Below are 8,321 nucleotides of genomic sequence, written 5' to 3' on the forward strand. Positions count from 1 at the left end.
AAAGAACAGTTGAATAGGGGAAAGTGTTGTCCATACTGGGACAGAATATACTGCTTGTGGAGTTGTTGATTGGTAGCTTTAAAATCTGATGTGCATTCAGTTAGGGTAAAGTTTTGTTTGGTGTTTTTTGTGTGGTATTTGTCTCAGGTCAGTCATAGTTTTTTTTTTTTTTTTTAGCTTAGGATAGATTTTGTTATACTGGGTAACAAACGTGGACAAGATTTTTTTAGTGGTATATAAAGACAAGTGTTATTCATTTTCTGGGATTTCTGGGTTGAAGATATAATCTTTAAATTCTAATAGTGAATAGAAACCTGCAATTGTGGAAACATGAAATGTAAAGCAAAATTAAATATTAGTATTGTAGCATGGGCAAGATTGTTTTAAGGAAAAATGAGTGAATGTATTAATAAATGTGATCATCACAGCAGATTCACCTGTTGAACAGCTATGAGAGTCACATTAAGGCATCATAGCCAAAACAGAGCAATAAATCAGATTGAGTGCCTCAGGATCTCTTATTCTGTTGTTTTGTACTTTCTTCTGGATGTTGGCCTTCCTGTGAATCAAAGCTAGAAGGAGAATGAGAGTGCAAGCTAATGACTTCCCTTTAAACATAAGGCAATTGGTGAATTTGGAAATTCACTTTGTCATTAATGTATAGAATAGAAATAAGGGAAATTCAACTGGAAGCATGAAAACTAGTAAAGATATTACTAAAACAATATAGCCTGGAGGGTATTAGACCTACATTATAGTCTGTCTCCTCAATTTCTCATGCTTTCCCCTTGAACACCTTTGTCTACTGGTTTTCTTTGCCATTTTAATTACTGTTTATTAGCTCAATTGCAACTATCCCATTTCCTACTGGAATATATGCCACTCCTATAAAATCCTCCATACTCCATATTCCATGTACTGTTCCTTGAGTTTATATCTTCATGTCCATCCATGTCAAAAGTTATATTTGTAAAATGATGAATAATTACATGTCTGCTCATTAACAGTTTTTTCCCCCTTTGCCACATTTTTTTTCCCAAAAAAACTAGAGAGGAAGAAAAGGAATTCTGATCTTGGGAGAATACTGAAACTAAAAAGCCAAATATGTAATAGGACTCTTTTATCTTAGTCCAATTCCATTAGAAAAGTGTTAAAATTCTTATGGTATGTTCATTTTTTTTTAACTTCTAGAAGACTGCATTACCTGAGAAAAAAGAATGCAGGAAAACTAAGATAAACATTTGCAGCAATTTTAATCAACAACAAAATACTGACTTCAGAGAAAGTTGATGCTTTAGGAAAATCATTTAATATGGACAAAGACCTTGTTTCTTCAAGAGAAATGCCCTATAAACATACTTTCATGGAATGAGTTTGAAAAATATTTCAGTATCAATTGGTAGTAATAGAAAGTCTTCAAGAAAGAAGCCTGATGTGTTAAATGTATATGAGAAATTACTTTACATTAAACAAGAAAAAGTCATACTCAAGATAATTCTAATGAAAATAATCAAAATGAGAAGTCTCTGGCCATAATAATGACATTATTCAGTACCTAAATAGTCAAACTTTAGAGCAAACTTTTGAATATAATAAAAGTGTAAAAGCCTTTTAAAAAAAGGATCATAATAATTTCACATAGTCAACTGTACACAGAAGAGAAATTCTGAGAATATAATGGAAATGGGAAAACTTTTTGAGTAAAGTCATCTCACTTGAAATGTCATGGGAATGAAACAATATGGAAACAGTCAAATTGAGAATAATTTTGCCCCACTTGTGGGTTCGTTAAAACCATCATCTGTGTTTTGTTTCACTCAATTATTTGTTTATACTGTGGTAAACATGATATTTTAATTACTGTGACCTTAATTATTTTATAATATATTACACAGTATATTAGAATTCTTAGTTAGAATTTATTTGACAGCCACCCCCTTCTTGCAGCAGTGGAATTTTTAAAATTCTCATTCAATTTTCATTTAATTTAGTTTCGGGTTCCCACCACGGTACAACCAGAATATCAGCTTGCTGGAGCCATTCCAGTGAGGAGACCAGGAGACAGAGCCCAGTGGCTCCAGGCTCAGGGTACAATCCTCTCTCCCACCATTCACTTCTCTTACCACATTGTCTAGTGAAGACAGCTCTCTGGGCTGTGGTAATAAATCCCTTCTTTCCCTGATGGGGTCTCCTTCTTCCTTCTTATCAAGTCTCCATATTTTATTCAGCAAACAGAAGTCTCATTTGGACTCCTGGGAGGAGTCAGACTTTCTGTCCACTCTAAAAACACCTTCTTCAGTATGTTGTGGGAAGATGTATTAGTTTACTAGAACTGCCATAACAAAGTACCTCACAGACTTGGTGGCTAAACAAAGAGAAATTTATTGTGTACAGTATGGAGGCTGAAGGTCTAAGATCAAGGAGCAGGGCCGGTTTCTCCAGAGGCTTCTCAGTTTGTAGATGGTGTCTTCTCCCTGTGTCTGTCACATGGTTTTCTCTCTGTATGTCCTAATCTTATGAAAACATCAGTCATATTGGATTAGGATCTTATTTTAACTTAATTATATCTTTAAAGGCCCTATCATGTTCTGACAGAGGACTTCAACATATGAATTTTGAGGGGACACAACTCAGCTGATGGCAGGGGGAGAGGGATCTGTTTGCAGAGGGCTACTACAATGGTGTGTGGAAAACTTTTGCTTGATGATTTGGTATTTGCCTAATCCCACCTGCTTGCCTTATGTGCTGGCTGACTGAATGACTAATATTCTAACCAAATGCCTGCCTGGCTCTGACCAACTAACTTGTAAAAACTAGACCACTTCAGACTTCCCTGAGTACCTGCATAACAATGTGACTAAATCACTACCATTAATCCTCTCTCTGGCTTCTAGACCATAATGGCAGGCAGCTGGCTATATGTAGCTAATTCAGTTGGAGGTGAATGTGGCTGGTGACTCTACTCTATCAAGCTCAGGCTGTGGCTGGGTGACTCGACTCTATCAAGCTCAGGCTGCTCTGTAGTGCGTATGCTCCAGGCCCTGTACCTCCCTTGAAGAACAGTCACAGATTCCACAAGCAGGTACCCAGGAAACTGACATCTTGTCTCCAGGACAGTTGCTAAGCTGGTGCCCACTAATGAGATGCATGAGGTTCATGAATTTCACTGAATGTCTAAGCAAAATATGTCAATAGTGTTAGGGTAGAAATTCACAATATGGGATGAGAAAGAATTGTTGACACAAAGATTAGGAAAGGTTTAGAGAAAAAAAAATATTTTACTTTCCAAGGAGAAAGGGCACAAAAGAAATAAGTGCCAGTGTTGAGGATAATGGGATTTTTATTGGGATAAAGGATAGAGTGATTATTATTGCAAACTAATAATAGGAGAAAGCTAATTTTTTTGTGTGTTTATTTTCCCTCTGACAGGCTGGCTTTATCAGTCTCCTTGGAATGTAGTCTGGTGGGAACAGGGGAAGGGTTATACTCCTTCTATCTGTTCAGTTCAAGTGCGGTAAAAACAAACTCTTAAAGACCACAAGTTAAGGCGCAGGTGGTTAATCAAACAAAGGGGCAGTTATGTGCTGTGATCTTTGTCTCTTTTTTCTATTAGATAGTTTATTCTTCTGTTAGTTTATTAGTAATGCCATCCTTTCAAATAGTTAAGAAGTTTCATATTCCTGAAGAGACAGTTCACAGCATACATCAGATTCTCATGCTTTGTCCCTGTCCCCACAAAAAAGAGCCACTTATCAAAGGAGATTTGAATTCTAACCTATCCACAAACCTCATTCTTTGATTTGGAAAGTGACAAGATAGATTTTCTCTTGGAGCTCCATCTGGAGTCTGTGCTCCATGTACCTTAGGGTGTCATCAGTGCCCACAACTGTGTGGCAGGCTTCCGGAGAGAGGTCCCAGGGGACCTGCCTTCTTGCCTGGGGGGTCCCTCAGTACAGGACAGCAGAGCCTTCTCTCCCAGCTCAGGGAAGGGGCACTGGACTGAGAAATACGTCTCAAGCATTTTGGAGAGAGAGCAAGATATCACAGAAAGATAACTTACATTTGGCAAATTTCAGTCCCATACCCATCCCAGAACTTCTTGGGAAGCTTGGAAGTGCTGAGTGAGCTGAGAACTGGAAAGGAGAGAATAGTGGAGAAGAAAGAGGAGTATGTTAGAAAAAGCAGGGGTTTTGAACACCTAGCACTGTTCCCTTGAATCCTTTTGGCTAGTTCTTTCCCAGACCTTGGGTAGTTTCTTCACATATGTGCTTATCATCTCTGGAGCTTCCTCCTTGTCCAGCTTCCTCCTCTCCAGTACTTGGTCTCTCCTGATCCCAGGTCCCCTTCCTTTACTCAGGGGCAGTGCCAGGTTCTACCTGGGGCTCCCCTCCCTATTCCATGGCCTAGAAAGTCTCAGGTAGTGAGCTGGAGCAACTGTGGGCTCACCTCACTTGATTCTCATCTCTCAGGGAACACTGTCCTTCAACTTCCTGATGTCCATGGTCTGTTGAATCATCATTTCCTGTATTTTGTCTGCTGTTTTAGTTCTTCCAGATGGGAGGATAAATTTGGTTTTTATTATTCCATCTTGGCTAAGAGCAGAAGTCTCATTGATATTCATATTTGTCACAAAACAATAGAAGTAAAGGGATGTAGCTTGATCATTGGATTTTGCTTGACTGTACTGCCATACACCTTGACCCTGTTGCTCCTGCCACTGGAACTTTCAGGAGCTGGTATTTGTGGCATTTCTAGGGCCACCACAGTCCCTCATACCCTCTAGTCCATCTTCTAAGCCTGCAAGTCCTCTGAGGCTCCACTGCTGTGATCATGGGAATGAGGTAGATGGCAGCATCCAGTGTGTCTCTTTCAACTGGGGGTGGGGGAATAGGTCAGTAAGGTGTGACCGGAATCCTGGTCAGAGGGGCTAGTCCTGCTGGAAGTGTAGATGGCCTTGCCAGGGATATGAGGCCTGCAGTTCCCTGATTTAAGGGAGTTGGGAGGCAATGGCTGCTATCCCCTGGACCTGGACCTGTCATTAATAACTTTGCTGTTAGTTTCCCACCTGTCATAGTTATCCCCCACCCCGGACGAAGAGTTATAATCACAAGCACATTCTGCAACTCCATAGCTAAGTCATCCCTCTTCCTCCTACAGGGAGCCCAAGCAGTGGAGAGCTTCCAAGCTTCCAAGTACATACTCAGGTTGCTTTAGCTCCGGACACTGATACAGACATGGCTGGCACCTGAGTGGGCCTAGAACACATTCCATGTGACAGAAAAGATGGTCCATGAATCAGGGATCCCAATTGGAGTCACAGGTTGAGGTGTAGCCAGGGTTCATGAGATTTAAATTCCAGGTCTCTTCATAGCTGCTTGGATCAGCCTTTATATCCCAGAAGTTGTCCCTGTGAAGCAATGAATAGGGCCTCAATTAGGGCCTGGGGTACCAGTCCTGGTTTGCCAATGACTGCTCTGTGATCTCACTTTGCCTTTTTGGGCTCAGATTTCTCCTATGTACAACAATGTGAGTTAATATTTGTGATGTTAATTTTATGTGTTAGCTTGCTCAGAGTGCCCAGATATTTGGTCAGACATTCTGCATGATAAATGTTTGAGGTGAGGGGTATACTAATTACCCTGATTTGATGATTACACATTTTATATACATATAAAAATATCTGTATGTATCCCATAAATATGTATAATTATCATGTGTCAACTAAAAATAAAAGGAAAAAGTGTAAAAAAAAAATAAATGAGAGGGAATAAAATGAGCCTCCAAAGAGGACAAATGTCTACTCATATTATGAATTAAAGTCACAGTAAAAATGAACAGGTGTGATGGCTAATTTTATGTGCAAACTTGACTGGGCCAGAGGTGCCCAGGTTATCAATTCTGGGTATGTCTGTGAGGTTGTTTCCAGATAAGGTTAGCATTTAAATAAATGGACTCATAAAGTAGACTGCCCTCCACAACATGGATGGGTGTCATCCAATCCATTGAAGGCCTGGATAGAACACAGGGCAGAAGAAGGAGTTATTCACCCACATCTTCTGCCTCACTGTTGAGCTGGGGCATCTCATCTCATCTTCTCCTGCCCTCAGACTGGAATTTACACCATTGGCTCCCCTGGTTCTCAGGCCTTTGGACTCAGAATTATACCACTGGCTTCCCTCCATCTCCAGCTTACAGATGGTAGATTGTGGGACTTTTCAGCCTCCATACTCATGTGAACCAATTCCTCATAATAAATCAGCCTCTCTCTCTCTTTCTCTCTCTTCCCCTCCCTTCCTCCTTCCCTCCTATTGGTTCTGTTTCTCTGGAGAACCTTGAATAATACAGTCTGAATACACATTTTCACAAGCCCATACCATAGATATATATTATCCTTCTTTATAGTCTTTTCAAATCTTAAATTTAAAAATATTTTATTTATTTATAATTCCCACATCTGTAAACAATGTGTATGTCCCTGGACTGGGGAATGGATAAGCAATCTGTGGTAAGTCCATACCATGGAATAGGACTCACCAATAAAAACAAACAGGGGTATTGATACACAAAACAACATAGAAGGCTGGGCGTGGTGGCTCACACCTGTAATCCTAGCACTCTGGGAGGCTGAGGTGGGCAGATTGCTCAAGGTCAGGAGTTCAAAACCAGCCTGAGCAAGAGCGAGACCCATCCCTACTAAAAGTAGAAAGAAATTAATTGGCCAACTAAAAAATATATAAAAAAAAAAATTAGCTGAGCATGGTGGCGCATGCCTATAGTCCCAGCTACTTGGGAGGCTGAGGCAGGAGGATCGCTTGAGCCCAGGAGTTTGAGGTTGCTGTGAGCTAGGCTGAGGCCACGGCAGTCTAGCCCAGGCAACAGAGTGAGACTCTGTCTCAAAAAAAAAAAGGGAAGAATTTCAATTACATTGTGTTAAATAAAAGATATCAGATTCAAAGACTATATACTGTATGATTCCATTTATGACATTCTACAAAAGGTAAACCTATAAGCAAGAAGAATAGATAGTGATTGCAAGAGGTTAAGAGTGGTGAGAGAATTTGACTTTAAAAGGGTAGCATGAATTTTTTTCTTTTTTTGCAGTGATGAAACAGTTCTGCATTTTGACTGTGGTGGTGGTGGTTACACAAATCTATGCATTTGTCAAAGTTCATAAAGCTGTGCACTAAAGTGATTTTTTCTGTACATAAATTTACATATCAATAAATGGTATTTTACATGTTTTTACTTAAATATTTGCATTTCTTTCAAGTTCCAAGTTTTAAAAAATTTACTGGAATGAAGTAAGTTTACTGATTATTTTTTCTATTATAAAATTTATGAGATATTAAATTTATGGTTTGTCTTTGGCATCACATCTCAATTTTTTAAATTTATACTAGCTTTAGTGGTTTAAACGTTTTGAACCTTGAATCCATGTGAAGTTTTATCTGTGTTATCTACATAGATAACCATCTCTATATTTCAGATTAGAACATGCTATTGGGAATACTCCATTCTGTCCCTCATTGTTTTGAAATGCTACATTTTTTATTTATTAAAAAAACCACTCTTAATTATTACTCTTAGTTCCAAGAAACAGGTGCCAAACTAATTTGAAAAACAGAGCAAGATTTTAAAACATATGCTGGCTATTAATTTAGGTTTTTATTTATTCCAGATGAAGTTAAGAATGCTTTTTTAAAAAAGTGCACAATACACTAAAGACAAAAGGGAAAAAAAATACATGCAAAAATTTATTTAGATTGTTTTTGGAATTTTGTCAAAGAACAGTCTACCTGTTAGAAAGTGTATTATCTCCATTTATTCAAGTAATTTTAATGTCACAGCGGAAAGTATATTCATTTTCTTCTTCTGCATTGTGTCTAATTTCTGATCGATCTACAGTTTACATTTATTGCTTTAGTGATTTTGATGAACTAGCTTTCTCCCTCCTCCTTTTTTTCCTGAGAATCCTTGATGGTGTCAAATAACTAGTTTTTTATTGTAAGGATGGGATCTATAACCCAGTATTTAAAAAGAGAAATTGACACGCAGCTCTCCTTTCCTCCATGCATCTCTGTCTAAACTGCACCCTGGCCACACACAGGACTCCCCTATAGCCACCACGTTTTCGGGGTGCGGATTAGCGCCGCCCACGCACCACCGGCCCCCCCCCGTCCCTCCCCCCCCCCCGTCCCCCGTCCCCCCCCCCACCATTGCCCCGTCCCCCTCAGGGCCACAGTGGGCCGTTCGGAAAGGCCGGCGGCGCAGACTCAGGGGAAAGGTATTTCCGGGGCACGCGGGTTCTGCGCATGCCTCAC

General features: G+C 39.6%; 1 long non-coding RNA gene across 1 annotated transcript; it reads right to left on the reverse strand.

The window, feature by feature from the left end:
- Positions 1-2,382: 2,382 nt before the first annotated feature.
- Positions 2,383-5,392, reverse strand: LOC142875694 (uncharacterized). The gene is made up of 3 exons (XR_012922999.1): positions 5,201-5,392; positions 4,061-4,133; positions 2,383-2,508 (listed from the first exon to the last, which is right to left on the reverse strand). It is a non-coding gene; the product is annotated as an uncharacterized LOC142875694 (long non-coding RNA).
- Positions 5,393-8,321: the final 2,929 nt, after the last annotated feature.

Source organism: Microcebus murinus, chromosome 14, assembly GCF_040939455.1.
Source record: "Microcebus murinus isolate Inina chromosome 14, M.murinus_Inina_mat1.0, whole genome shotgun sequence".
NCBI classification, from domain to species: Eukaryota; Metazoa; Chordata; class Mammalia; order Primates; family Cheirogaleidae; genus Microcebus; species Microcebus murinus.